A 16,012-nucleotide genomic window follows, 5' to 3' on the forward strand; every position below is an offset into this window, starting at 1 on the left:
AGCAGTCAGAATGATTTGCTGTAAGATGTAAGTCACTCTCCTCCCAAAACCCTCCATGGACATCCCATGGCCCTTAGCATGAAACGCATAGAGGTGCAGAGGCACCACGGCCCCTAGACAAAACCTTCATCCTCTCTCTCCTACCTACTGGTCATCTTCCCTGCTTCTTCCTACTCCTAGAAGATGACACCTTGTTCCTTTCTCTGGGTCTCTGAAATTACTGCTCCTTCTTGGAATGTTCATCCCAGCTCACTATTGTCTAGGTCACCACCTCAAAGAGGCCCTCCTTGACTACTTTAACTGAAGCCCACCCCCATCACTCATTCTCCATCACATTCTTTTATTTTTATTGTCACAGCACTTACAATAACTGAAGTTATCTTATTTATCTGTTTCTATGTTTATTGTCTGTCAGTCTCTTCCCACTAGAACGTATGCCCCTTTAGGGCAGGATTTCTATCTTCTTTTTTCACCACTATCTACCTAGCCCCTAGAACACAGTACGCAGTAAAGTCTCTAAAAATTTTTGTGGCCTCATTAGATGACTAGCACAGTGCTCAGACATGTGTTTTAGAGAGGAACATAGACCTTGAATCCATCTACCCATTTATCAGATGGGGAAATGGAGATTCAGAGAGAGACCAGGACTTGCCCAAAGTCATCCAGTCATTCATATAAGCTGATACACAGGTAAGAAGAGGTAGCCATGTGAGGATATGGGAAAACAGCTAGTGCAAAGGGCCTGAGGCAGGACCTGTACAGGAGAGGCAGTGGAGGTGAGACATGTGAGGTGAGGTGGCCAGGCTAGCAGAAGCCGGGCCATGCATACGCAGCTTGGGTTATATTCCCCCTGAAGCAGGGATGGGAATTACTCTGCCCACTTGGGTAAGACGCTCAGAGAGCATGGAATCTGAGCAACCAATCAGACCCCCGTGAGAAGCCCAGAGTGAAGGTACTGGGGTTGAGCAAGTCCCGCCAAGTGTGTTTGCCAGGACATCAGAGGTGCTGTGGGCTACGTCTGAACTCCATTACTGCATGAGGAGCACCCAGAGCCTGGTTAATGCAAGTGCAGCCCTCACTGTGCGATCACACCACCGCTGCCGGCTCACTGCATGCCAGATTGCTGCACAGTTAGTTACTCCTGCCACAGGCTTTGGACCAATTAAGTGAGCAAAGAGGGTGGTTAACAAGGAGTAAACAACCCAAATACCCATAATTACGCTAAGGATTTGCTCTAATACATGTTAGCCAAGAGGTGGGAGTCGGAGCAGGAGGGAACATGGGGCCACCTCTTTATTCTATTTGGTCTGCCCCGCTGGAGTCTCTTCCACCCAGCCCACCCTGTCTCGTACCCTGATATGGCTGTCTGCTGATTTTTCTTCTTCTTCTTCTAATTTTTTTTTTTTTTTTTTTTTGGTGGAGGAGGGCATGCATGATAGGTTCTAACAAACAAAGCAAAGCCCCTGTTCTCATCGAACCGACATTTTAGTCAGATAATCAACAGGTAAACAACTATAAACTGCACTCGTGCTCTGGTGTAAGGGGAATAACATCCAACTCTTGGGGGTTGGATGTTAGTTTGTATAGTGTGTCCAGAGAAGGCCTTTCTGATAAGATGACATCTGAGCAGAGACCTAAAGGAAATCAGGGAGTCGGGCACACAGTACCTGAGGGAAGAGCATTCCATGCAAAGGACATGGCAGCTACGAAGGTCCTGAGACAGACTTGCAGGGCAGGGCAGCATGACTGGACCAGAGCAAGCCGTAACTTAGGAGCAGCTACAGGGCGGGGTTGGAGCTGGTTCCAGGTAAGAACGGCATGTGCGAAGGCCTCAGGAGAGAGATAAGAGCTTTCTGTTTTTCAAAGTATTTTACCTCATTTGATCCTCAGAACAAAGCTGTAAGGCTAAGAAGGGTAGATGTCTTTTTCCATTGGACAGCTGAGGAGCTGAAGCTCTAGAATGTCTAACAGTTCAGCCAGGATCACACAGGAATATCCTGATCCAGGAGCTGAAATCTGTGGCCTGCACTATTTTTTCAGGTCACATCTGAAGCTCATTCCTTTGACACCCTGCCATCGCCAACTTCCAAAACAAGATCAGCTCTTAGGCAAGCCTCTGAATGAGTTACAAAATGCAGAGCAGAGCCAGGTGAAGCCAAGTTGCCAGGCATGATATAGAATGCCCTGTGGTGAGTCTGTATAGAGACGTAACACACCCTGTACAAGTGTAGTAATTTAACCAGGGTGGCTGAAAAACTTAGCTCTCGTCTTTTGAAGAAACCTTTATAGAAACACTGTAAGTTAGAATCATGTTCGTGTCAGATCGTAACTTAATATCTCTGGAATGAAATTCTTTTCAAATATATGTCCTTTGGAATTCCTCCGAGAGGCTTCCTGCAGAGTTCCAGGTAGAGAGAATAATCTAGAAGTTAATATCAAGATTGTCATCCAGAAGACCAGATTCCCCCACAAGGGACACTTACACAGATTTTGTGAAAGTTTTCACAGAATTCTCTTCAGATCTGCCGTGGTCTGGCATTTGTCTCCATGCCATTAGTGTTTACTGAATTCCTGATATTATTCTTGTCATCATTTTTATTATTCAGTTTTGATTTGTCACCTTATCAAGTGAAAGCGACTAGAGGGGTGGTCACCAAATATAGTGGGAATGTTTGTGAGCATGCTGTGTAAAATATAAGCTGCGTAGGAAACAAAATTTACTTTGCAGGGCTCAGGTGGGGGGCATCTCAAAGAGTAGGGAAGTCATCTTAGACCCTGGATGGGTGGCTGATCAAGAGAGACAAGCCATAGCCGTGAGGAAGCTGTAGAAAGAGAAGGACAAAGAGGGTTTTAAAATTTAACTCCCATATTGCAAGTCACAAGGGCAGACGCTCTGAATCACAGGCATTGATTTGGAATGGGGCTGGTTCTCACACAGGCCACACCATGTCGCATGATCCAGGGATCTGTCTCTTAATAATGCTAATGATATTGGCAAGCAACACTGGGACCACACCTCCAACAGGCCTCTCTTAGAGCATTATTCCCACGTTACAATGATTGGGGAGCATTTCTATTTAGTGTAGTACAGTGGTTCTCAAGCTTTTTGGTCTCTGGGCCCCTTTACACTCTTAATTTATTAGAAATTAAAACTGAGAAGAATATTCTAAATCTTTATGGGGTAATTTATTTATTATTATTTTTTTATACAGCAGGTTCTTATTAGTTATCCATTTTATACATATTAGTGTGTATACGTCAATCCCAATCTCCCAATTCATCCCACCACCACCCCCCGACTTTCCCCCCTTTGTGTCCATACATTTGTTCTCTACATCTGTATCTCAATTTCTGCCCCACAAACTGGTTCATCTGTACCATTATTCTAGGTTCCACATATATGCGTTAATATGTGATATTTGTTTTTCTCTTTCTGACTTACTTCACTCTGTATGACAGTCTCTAGATTGATCCATGTCTCTACAAATGACCCAATTTCGTTCCTTTCTGTGGCTGAGTAATATTCCAATGTATATATGTACCACATCTTCTTTATCCATTCGTCTGTCGATGGGCATTTAGGTTGCTTCCATGTCCTGGCTATTGTAAATAGTGCTGCAGTGAACATTGGGGTGCATGTGTATTTCTGAATTATAGTTTTCTCAGGGTATATGCCCAGTAGTGGGATTGCTGGGTCGTATGGTAGTTCTATTTTTAGTTTTTTGAGGAACCTCCATACTGTTCTCCATAGTGGCTGTATCAATTTACATTCCCACCAATAGTGCAAGAGTTCCCTTTTCTCCACACCCTCTCCAGCATTTGTTGTTTGTAGATTTTCTGATGCTGCCCATTCTAACTGGTGTGAGGTGATACCTCATTGTAGTTTTGATTTGCATTTCTCTAATAATTAGTGATGTTGAGCAGCTTTTCATGTGCTTCTTGGCCACCTGTATGTCCTCTTTGGAGAAATGTCTATTCAGGTCTTCGGTCCATTTTTTAATTGGGTTGTTTGTTTTTTTAATATTGAGCTGCATGAGCTGTTTATATATTTTAGAGATTAATCCTTTGTCCATTGATTCATTTGCAAATATTTTCTCCCATTCTGAGGGTTGTCTTTTCGTCTTGTTTGTGGTTTCCTTTGCTTTGCAAAAGCTTTTAAGTTTCATTAGGTCCCATTTGTTTATTTTTGTTTTTATTTCCATTACTCTAGGAGGTGGATCAAAAAAGATCTTGCCATGATTTATGTCAAAGAGTGTTCTTCCTATGTTTTCCTCTAAGAGTTTTATAGTGTCCGGTCTTACATTTAGGTCTCTAATCCATTTTGAGTTTATTTTTGTATATCGTATTAGGGAGTGTTCTAATTTCATTCTTTTACATGTAGATGTCCAGTTTTCCCAGCACCACTTATTGAAGAGACTGTCTTTTCTCCATTGTATATCCTTGCCTCCTTTGTCATAGATTAGTTGACCATAGGTGCGTGGGTTTATCTCTGGGCTTTCTATCCTGTTCCATTGATCTATATTTCGTTTTTGTGCCAGTACCATACTGTCTTGATTACTGTAACTTTGTAGTATAGTCTGAATTCAGGGAATCTGATTCCTCCAGCTCCATTTTTTCCCCTCAAGACTGCTTTGGGTATTGAGGTTCTTTTGTGTCTCCATACAAATTTTAAGATTTTTTGTTCTAGTTGTGTAAAAAATGCCATTGGTAATTTGATAGGGATTGCATTGAATCTGTAGATTGCTTTGGGTAGTATAATCATTTTCACAATATTGATTCTTCCAATCTGGAGTAATTTATTTTAAAAATAGCAGTGAACCCATCACATATTCACAAAAAGTATCCTTGTTAAAAATGTTTTCAAGATAAAATATTAATGGATTTCCCTGGTGGTGCAGTGGTTAAGAATCCACCTGCCAATGCAGGGAACACGGGTTCGGGCCCTGGTTGGGGAAGGTCCCACATGCCGCGGAGCAACTAAGCCCGTGCACCACAACTACTGAGCCTGCGCTCTAAAGCCTGCAAGCCACAGCTACTGAGCCCGCATGCCACAACTACTGAAGCCCACATGCCTAGAGCCCATGCTCCGCAACAAGAGAAGCCACCGCAATGAGAAGCCCACACACCACAACGAAGAGTAGCCCCCACTCACTGCAACTAGAGAAAGCCCGTGCATAGCAACAAAGACCCAACACAGCCAAAAATAAAAAACAAATAAATAAATATATTAAATAAATAAGTAGTGAGGAGAGTGCCATTGTTCTACGTTTTTGCACATCTCTGCAGAAGATACCGGGATTCTCCCAGCTGCTTTCTGTGATGTCATAAGTCATGTAGATTCTGGAAAACTCCATTGTGCCCTCATGAGAAAATGAGAGTTAAAACGGCAACCAAGTTCTTACTGATAAATAAAATTAGCTTGACCTTTTGGACCATGAACAAAGGTCTCTGGGACCCTCATGGTTCCCCAGGCCACTCCATGAGAATCACTGGTGTAGTGATTATGGCCAAACTCTTGGGAACGATGGACAAGTCAGCCAGCCTCTCTGTGCCTCAATTTCCATGCTTATAAAATATGGGACAGTAATAACTGTTGCCGTAAGGGTCTTATGACAATAAAATGACTTAATATGGGTAAAATGCCTGAAACATAATCACAGCTCAATAAATCCTGGCTGTTATGATGAGCCTCTCAAGAGCCTGTGGGTTCATCTTCCTCTTGTACAGAGCACAGAGTAGGTAGACACTCAAGGAATCTTTTACGAAGAAATGAAGGTACACGTGAATAATTCCCTCATGGCAGAGGACTCTGCAGACCCTCCTGGGACCGAGGGAAGTCAGTTTTCTTGCTCCTATTCCATAAGCTAAGCAGATCAGAGAGGCCGGGTGATTCATCACAGTCACTTAGCAGAACCCGTTCGCAGCAGCTGTCTTACTGAGCATGGCCCTCCTCCATCCGCACACTCGCTACACGTACAGGCACCTGGGCACACTTGGAATGGGGATCCTCCACTGTCTGATTTTGTCCCGATGTGAAATGCACCCCATCTGCAGTCTCACGGGCCAAACCACATCTACATAAGACCTCAGTCTAAGATACCTGAGCTCTCCCCTGCCTCTGCTGTGTCATCCAGAGAGCACTTCCAGGTTATAATTACATATGGACTTATTTCATTATTCATTGCCTCCCCACTAGGTCAGGGACCCTCTTGGTCTTTTTTGCTCTGTTGGCTGCAGCTCCTGGGATGTGGTAGGGGCTCTTATTAGGGGATGTTTATTGAAGAAAAGAAGAAATAGGATCATGTCTTTTCATTGACCAACCAAAACAAGACAAGTTGGACAGTTTTTCTAGATGATCAGATGTTAGGGAGAGAGGAGAGAGGAGGAGAGAATGGTAAAATGTTAAAACAGAAAGTTAAGCAAAGGACCTCCCTGGTGGCACAGTGGTGAAGAATCCGCCTGCCAATGCAGGGGACACGGGTTTGAGCCCTGGTCCGGGAAGATCTCACATGCCTCTGAGCAACTAAGCCCATGCACCATGACTGCTGAGCCTGCACTCTAGAACCCACGGGCCACAACTACCGATCCCACGTGCCACAAGTACTGAAGCCCGCACGCCTAGAGCCCGTGCTCTGCAACAAGAGAAGCCACCGCAATGAGAAGCCCACGCACCACAACGAAGTGTAGCGCCTGCTCGCCGCAACTAGAGAAAGCCCGCGCACAGCAACGAAGACCTAACGCAGCCAAAGATAAATAAAAATATTTAAAATTAAAAATAAAAATAAAATAACATGCCAGGCACTGAGCTAAATTCTTTTCATGTAATATTTAATCTCCTCAAAAACCCCTGGGAAGTTGCCAATTATTATCCCCATTTTGTTGACATGAAACCAGAGTCACAGAAAGGTTAAGTGACTCTGAGTCACAAAGCCGGTCAGTGGCAGAACTGGGATTTGTGTGACTACATCTCTGTGACTCCAGAACCCAAGCTCTAAATCATCATTTTATATTTATATATTACTTATATATTTTATTAATTATATATATATATATTAAATCATTAGTTCCACCAAAGGCAGTTAAAAGTAGTTAATGAACATATATATGGAACATATATATGGAGAAAGGATTTCCCCCTTTATAAATAAGGAAATCAAGGCCCAGAGAGGTTAAGTTACTTGCCCAAGGTCACCCAGCCAAAGTATGGCTGACCACCTCAATAAGCTAGAGGTGAGAGGCTATAATTTCCACATTTATAAAGGCAGGGAGCATCCGTGTCCATTGTGTTGGCTGTGCGGTAAATGGAGCCAGTGGATGTAAGCGAGAAGCTCAAAAGGAGGCAGCTGAGGTGGAAATGAGAAGCCAGTGGATTAGAACCAGAACACCTGGGTTCTAGTCTCAGCTCTGCCTCCTTTTTTTTCCTGCCTCTTACTAGCTGTGTGGTGTGGGCAAGTCACTTTACCTCTTTGATCCTCAGCGTCTTAATCTATAACAGGATTATCGTGGGACCAAAATGAGAATGCGTAAGAAAGCATGCAGCAAAATAAATAAAGGAAAACATTAATATGGGGAGTTATTAAGGACACACAGTAATGCTGGTGATAAACAGTGCATGCTGGACAGCTTGCTTGTCACCAGCAGCTATGCTTTTAATTCCAAATGTAGTGTGGCGTTGAATCCACGTAGATCTCCTTTACTTATCAAAGGAGAACTGACCGTCCCATCTCCTTGTGAGGCTTTTGCTGAGGACCTCTCTTTCCCCAGGGCAGCACTTACAACATTCCTTGCTTAGTTATCTGCCTTCTGACTTACAGCTAATTGACGGCAGTGTCCAAGCAGTATTTATTAAATACTTAATCTTTAAGCATAGGACACAGTGGGAGTGATGGATGGATGGATGGATGAATGGATGGGTGGGTGGATGGATGGATAAATGGATGGATGGTCAGTTGAATATTTTCAGAACCCAGAGGGAAGTTAATTCTGATTATAACACTTCTTAGAGTCTTTAAGGATGGGTAAGATTTCAGCAGGGTAAGAACAAGAGGTTAGAAAGGAGAAAGGAAGGTCTCTCAAATAGTTTCTGGGACCCAAAGCAGTCCCACAAAAAGCTATGCTCTCAGCTTACTCTGGTCTCCAGAATATTTTAAGCTGAATATAGGGAACAAACTGTTCATAGCTCCTTTATTAAGTAATGTAGGAGGCAAGACGAAAAAAGAGAAAGGAGAAAGGTGTTTGGGGAGCTGAGGACAAACTGAGATAAGGCAGGAGACAGGAGAGTTCAAGGTGCTTGGTGATAGTTGTAAGTGGTCTGGGGTTGATGGATTGCAAAGAAAGCTGTGGCCTGAGATGCAGCTGGAAAAGTAGAACCTGGTTATGGCAGACCTTGGAAGGTGGGCAGAAGTGTCTGCACTCTTCCATCCTGCAGGCCGTGGGGCATCCTGGAAGGTTTTGTAAGGGAGGAGAGACCTGCTGTGCCCTGTGCTCACTGGCAGCAAGTGAAAGGATGGGCACCAGGCCAGGGGCCGGCTCTGGGAGGAGGCCTGACCCCTTCCTGCTGTCCGCTGGGCCTTCCAGAACGGCTGCCCGGATGGGGTAAGAAGGGTTCCCCCTCAGGCTGCACAGCTGCACACGGGCACCTCTCCCTCCCAGCTGTGTTCTGGGGCCAGATACAGGAGGCTGTGGATCCTCTTGCAGAGAAAGCCTCCCCACTATGGCAGGGGTCCCCAACCCCCGGGCCGTGGACTGCTACGGGTCTGCGGCCTGGTAGGAACCGGGCTGCACGGCAGCAGGTGAGCAGTGGTCGCGGAGCTTCATCTGCCGCTGTCCATTGCTCACATTACCACCTGAACCATCCCCTCCCCCCCAACCCCCAGTCCATGGAAAAATTGTCTTCCCCGAAACCAGTCCCTGGCGCCAAAAAGGTTGGGGGCCGCTGCCCTGAGGAATGGCTGGAGTGGACACCAAGCCTCCGAGGCCTGCCTCCAGGGCAGACATCCCTGCGAGACTTAACCCTCCCCATTCCCCAAAACGCACCGAGAGGACCGCCCTGACTGTCAGGAAAGGCCTTGGCTCTGTGTTCAAGGGCTGGCTCTTCTGGTCCGGGTGCCTTGGGCTAGTCCCTGCTTCTCTCTCACAGGCCCTGTGTTGCACAGCTCCAGGAAGTAACATGCACATGGAAGACAATGAAAGGATGCCCCTGGAGTTGTGCAACCCAGCGGCCTTGCCTCCCATCTCAGCTTCCTCAGCTGTACGAAAAGTGAGGATGAGGGTTGGTGTGGATCATCTCTGAGGGCGATTCCCAGTCTCACCTGGCAGCAGTGTGAGCAGGGTGTGGGGCTTTGGGGAGGGAGAAGGGATGGAGCCTTTGCCCAGGACCAGACATAGCGATAGAGACGGTCTAGAGGTTGAAGGATAGCCAATCCCCAATAACAACGGTGACCCACCCTCCCAGAGCCAGACCTGGATTTGCATCCCTGACCCCATCCCTACTACTCTTTCCAGTTGTGTGTAATCTAATCTCTCTAGCCAGTTTTTCCACAAGAATAAACCAGGGAGAAGAAAATATATACCTCATAGGGCCGTTGTGAGCATTAAAAGAAATGATGCATTTCAAGCACTTAGCAGAGTGCCTAGCCCAACATAACAGCTCAATAAATATTACGTTCATCACTATTTTTGTTTTATTTTATAAAACAACTTAAATGGATCTGCCCTCAGACATTCTTACTTTGACCAACCTCAAGATCACAATGAGCCCCATCCAGGGATGGCCCCAGAGCAGAACACAGATGTTCACTGAAAATATGCATGAAAGGGGTTCTGGGAGTGAGAGAAAGAAGAGCAGGATACCTCCTCTCCCCACAAACAGAATGACCCCCATCTCCTGATGAACTCTAGAGGTGGACCTGGCTACTGGAGGAATTTGGCCAAAGCTTAAGTTAAAGGAATGAAGCATTAACTGTGAAATTTCAGGTAGAACGATGCACAGGTGGTTTATCTTCCTGATCCCCCAAAGCCAGACTCTGTGAGTGGCATATACTGTACAACATCCAGCCCATGGGCTAGCCCCAGCCCAACTTTCCATGGCAGGGATGAGAAGGAACCATCAGGGAAGGTTCAGGGCCTGAGTGTTTTACTGATGGTCAGCTGGAAGCCATTAACACCCTGCTGAGGAATGGAGTCCAGCCCTGCCCTGCGCTGCTCTGCCCAGCCCTGCCCTGCCCCGCCCAGGCTGCTGGATGAAGGAAGGGCCAGGTGTGGGACCCAAATGCAGAGAGGAACGCTCCACCTGGAATATGGAGATTCTTAGAGCAAGAAAGCCAGCAAGCAAATCCATCTGATATGGCCTCTCAGACTTTTCTGTATTTTATATTTCCTACATAATTAGAAAAAATAACATACATCAAACACCAATATTGGGGGAATTCCCTGGCAGTCCAGTGGTTAGGAACCCGTGGTTTCACTGCCAAGAGCACGGGTCCAATCCCTGGTCGGGGGACTAAGGTCCCGCAAGCCGTGAGGCCTGGCCAAAAAAGTAATGATAATAATAAACACCAATATTGGGCTAGTCTGAAATTCACAACACATAGCCTCTAATCCTGACCCTGCCACTAGGGGGCATCTATGGAATGTTGAGCAAGTCACTTCCTACCTCTGAGCCTCAGTTTCCCCAGCAGTACAGCGAGTAGGGATTCCCTTCTAACAGCCTGTACTTGTCAAATAAGTGCCAACATTAGGGTAGTGGGATTGTAGAGGCCTGGCTACTTGCTTGTCATTTCTCTATTTTCCATACTTAAAAGTTTTCTGTTACTTTAAATTTGGGAGAAAGGCAACCACTGGAAAATCACCACTTCTCCTCTCATTCTCCCCAGCAGGAAGCAAACCCCATGCCCCAGGTGATCTGGTAAAAATGGGAAGATTAAGATAGAGGGACCCTACACCCGTCAGTCACCCGGGGGGTCACCTGGGTAATCCTGTGATTCTATCAGTACAAACCCAGAGCCTTAAGTTTCCAGAAAGCCAGAGCTGATCTGTCACACAAAGACCATCTGGTGTCCAGTTTCACCCCTACAAAGTAGAACCTTAGGACCAAGGAGACAGGAAGCTGCCCAAGATCACATTGTTCCCCGGCGTCAGAATGGGAACATCTGAAACTCAGGCAGGTCTCAGACACCATTATGTTCTGTGATTTTGGTGTTATAATTTTAAACTTACTTGACAAAAGTTGACAGAATAGTGCAGGGAACTCCCAGAAACCCTTTACTCAGATTCACCATTTGTTTATATCTTGCCCCATTTTCTTTACCATTCTCTTGCTCCATAAATACGCACACACACACACACACACACCCCGATTTTTATCTGAACCATTTGAGGTCAAGTCAAATACAATATCCCTCAGGGTGTTAGTGAATATTTCCCTTTCAAAACCACAGTATAATGATCAAAATCGAGAAATTTACCTTTGATACAGTACCATTGTTTAATATACTGTCCATATTCAAATGTTCTCAGTCGTGCCCCCAGCCCCACCTCAGAACCAGCGATTATTTTTACTCATTACCCCTGTGCCCCTCCCTTTCACCTGGGGAACCTGACTCAGGCCTTTAATCCTTTCTTTCTCACCCGCTGCCTCCTGCTCAGGGCCCCTTTCCCCTCCCGCTCCACTGAGGCCTGCCCAGGCCAGACAGGACAGGAGGTGCCGCCGCGAGGAGAGCTTTCATGGCTCTCTGACCTGGGAGTGCAGGATGCCTAAGGCTCTGCCTCCAGTGCCCCCAGGGAGGGTAGGTGTCTGGAGGTCCCAGGGGGCGCACCTGCAGTTGTCAGTAGTGCCCAACAGCCTGCCCTGTCCCTAAGGGCCAGAGGGAAGCCCAGCCCAGGAGGGGCTGTGCCGAGGAGCTCAAATTCTGTCTAGTTCTAGAGACAAAACTCACTCCCGTGAAAAAATCCACGTGCTCCAAAAGGGGTTTCCGTTCAGAGGGTTCTGTGTGATTGCGAAAGGGCAGGAAGGAACTTTCTGGGGTTCCAGATATGTTCGGTATGTGAGTGGTGGTTACAGGGGTTCATGCTTGTGGAAAAGTCCATCGAGCTGTGCTCCTGAGGTGTCGACCCCTCACTCTATGTACATGTCAATAAATAATCATATCTGTATAAACGTGTGTGTGTGTGTGTGTGTGTGTGTGTGTGCGCGGTCATGTGGCTGTGAGGTGAAACACAGTGCAGGGAGCAATGCCATGAGCTCCAAGAGGAAGAGACAGCTTCTGGTTTTGTCCATCCCACCTGGAATAGCTCACACCTGTCACTTTCTAGCCACTGAATCAACTGTTGAATAAACAAATGAATTAATTTGATGCTATGACCGTAATTCTCAGCGTGGAAAGATGGTCATGATATCTTGCTAAATGGAATAAGCAGGTTATAGAATAGTATGTGGGAATGATCCCATTTTTGTAAATATTTATGTTTGTATATTTTTTATATCTAATCTAGGTAACATACCAACTTCCTAATAAGGGTTCTCTCTGAGTGAAAAGATATGGACAATTTCTTTTTTTTCAGCTTTGTTTATACTTAAGAACATTTTTTATAGCAAATATGAACTGTGTGGTTAAAAAAGCAAATACTTTAAAAAAATTGTTCATAAAAAAGCACACCAGGAGGGACTTCCCTGGCGGTCCAGTGGTTAAGATTCCGAGCTTCCACTACAAGGGGCGCGGGTTTGATCCCTGGTCGGGGAACTAAAATCCCACCTGCCGTGCAGTGTGGCCAAAAGAAAAAAAAAAAGATACTAAGAAAGCAGCAGGAAGCAGTGCAGGTCCTGAGCACTGTGGGGCTCATTTGTGATTTCTAAAGAAGGGTTATACACTTTGCTGCACACCTGAAACTAATACAACCTTATAAATCAACTATACTCCAATTAAAATTATTTTTTAAAAAAAGAAGGGTTATAGTTTGTAGTATGTCCCAAATTTATCAGAGCAAACACCCTTTGGAGAAATGCTGCTCTAAAGAGAAAAAGGTAGAAGGATCCTGGGTTGCTGGTAATTGCATGGCGTCCTCACATCAACCCAGAACTGCTTGTGTCCATACTTCTTCTATACCTAAGAAAAACAAAACTTTTATGTGTAAACTATGGTTATTTGGCTTTTTTGCTATGCTTAATTCTAGGTGATACCAGAGTTCACACAGTGCCAGGCAATTTGGAAGTGGTCAAAGACTGTTAATGCTGTTATTTTCAGCTCTCCTGGGGGGGGGGTGGTGGTGCTGGCATCTTATCCCCAAGACAGAAGCTACTTTCCCAAGCCTTTCACACGTGATTCCTGAGGTGGTTACTGAATACAGATCAGTTCCTCTGCTCGCTAAGCTGCAGCTGAACAAGTTGGAGATGGAGTCAAGTTCTGGGGCTGCAAGTGTAAAGCCTGGAAGTAATCCTAGGCCGCGAGTGTCAGAACCAAATGTGTGTGGACTCAATGGATCCTGGAGGGTTTCTGAAACCACAGAGGCCCAACTCACATGGGGAAGGATCTCCTCAGGGATGAGAACCACTGACTCTTGGAACAAGAAGAGCCCTTAAAAGGTGACCACACCAACCTCCTACTTAAAATACATCCCCTCCATGGCATCCCCTCCAAGTGGTCCTCCACCCTACCTGAGCACCTCAGTGATGGGTGCTCACCACCTCCGAAGGCAGCCTGGCCCTTCTTCCAAGACTCCAGACAAAGTTCTTCCTTGTGTTGAACTATGGCTTCCACTCTTTGGCCCTGGTTCTGCCGTCCAAGACCTCACAAAGCAGGTTGTCCCCTGAAAATCTTTCGTGTGTTGAAGGTGTTTCCCCTTAATTAAAATAATAACAGGTACCATTAATGTGGAATTTACTGTGGCTGGACGCTCTGCTGAGCACGTTACATGCCTGATCTCTTTCACTTCTCACAATGGTCCCATGAGGTAGGGATGACTGTTGTCCGTATTTGGTAGATGAGGAGTCTTGAGTCTTAGGAGAGATGAAGAACTTTGTGTGAGGTTGCTCAGCCAGTAAGTAGCAGAGCTGACATAAGGAACCCAGACTTTTCAGAACTTAACCACTGCACTCTGCTACCGCCTGTGTGTGTATACATACACACACACACACACACACACACACACACACACACACACACACCCCGAATCTTCTTTTCTAGCACTATCACACTGACAACTCTGTGACGTAGCAACAAAATTCCCATGTGGTTCTGAAGGGTCCAGAACCTTCCAGGCAATTCTACCGTCCCCTCCCCTGGTTCACTCACCTCTCTGCTATGGTCAGCACCTCTTAATCCAGCCCTTGGTTTCATTTCCTCACATCACTTTCCAAATAGTCCCAAATGTAGGGCATATGTGTTATTTTTTAGTTTGTCCAGCAGGCCTTCCTCTCTCCATTGTAAGTGACTCAGAGGGCCCATTGCTGAGTGTCCCCCATCCAGGCAGGTAACCCAGGCTGGGCGGACTTTCTCACTCCCCTGTCCTGGCACCAGTGATTGGTACGACAACAGACAGCCCCAAGACCTGACTGTGACCAAAGAGAATCTTCCTCTGGGAGTCCTGTGGGGACTTTGGGAGAAACTTCCCCGCCCCCATGGACTGACTACTGGATCCATATGTGAGAAGATAAAAACCTGGGGAAGTAAGCCCATTGTGTCAGCTTCCTATTACTGTGGTAACAAATTACCACAAACTTAGGGGCTCAAAAGAACATAAATTTATTGTCTTATAGGACTTTACCGGTGGTCCAGTGGCTAAGACTCCACACTCCCAATGCAGGGGGCCTGGGTTTGAACCCTGGTCAGAGAACTAGATCCCACGTGCCATAACTAAAGATCCCATGTGCCACAACTAAGACCCGGTGAAGCCAAATAAATAAATATATATATATATTTTGAAATTTATTATCTTATAGTTCTGGAGCTCAGAAGTCCTAAAATCAAGCTGTCAGCAAGACTCCTTGATGTTTTGTAGGCTCTGGCGGCCATCTCCATTCCTAGGTTTATGACTCCTTCCTGTGTCTTCAAGTCCAGCAAGTCATCATCTTCAAAGCTCGCGCTCGCTCTCTCTCTCTCTCTCTCTCTCTCTCTCTCTCTCTCTCTCTCTCTCTCACACCTCTGCTGCCATCACATCTCCTTCTACTCTGACCCTTGTGATTACACTGGGCTCACCTGGATAATCCATGATACTCTCCCCATCACAGGATCCTTAAGTTAATCACACATTGCTTTTTACCACATAAGGTAACATATTCACAAGTCGGGTATTAGGACACAGACATCTTTGGGGCCTGTTATTCAGCTCACACATCCATTCATGTAGAGGAAGCTCAGCATCAAAAGAGAGAAGCCAACAGGCAGAGAGAGCAGAGCTGAGAGATGGAGAGAAGAGAGCCCTGGATCCAGCCATGTCTGAAGTCTCAACTTACGTGTTGCATGAACCAATAACTTATCTTTCTACTTAAACTCATTTAATCTCAGTTTCTGTCACTTGCAACCTAATTGGTTCTGATGGCTACACATGCCTACCTTAAAAAATTCCCAGCAACTCAGCTCTTCAAAGGGGCAGGCTCTCTGAGTTCCTGCTTGTTTCACAAACCCAGAATTGACACCCATAGTACTACAAGTACAAATACATGTTTGGGGAGCAAATAAAACAGAGTAGAAAAATTGAGATTGTCCTGGGAACTCAAGTGGAAAAGTTCAAAGAGCGCTGCACTGGTGGCCAGGAGACTTGGAGTTAATCCAAGCTCTGGTGAGAGAGAGCCCAGGAGACCGCACAGCTGCTCTGGTCTCCCCATCATCATGGTTGACACTAAGACTGCATCTCACTCCAACCTTCTGTGTTTTCTAGTACATGGTCCTGTTTACAGAGACCTTAGTGCTGAGAATACCCTTCTTGCTCTGTGTTTCTATCACACACAAAGGCATGACACCAGAAGTGAACGAGAAGCTGGGCTTCTGTGGTACATAGCCAGTGGCAATCACTCTAC

The sequence above is a fragment of the Tursiops truncatus genome, chromosome 3, assembly GCF_011762595.2.
Source record: "Tursiops truncatus isolate mTurTru1 chromosome 3, mTurTru1.mat.Y, whole genome shotgun sequence".
Lineage (NCBI taxonomy): Eukaryota > Metazoa > Chordata > Mammalia > Artiodactyla > Delphinidae > Tursiops > Tursiops truncatus.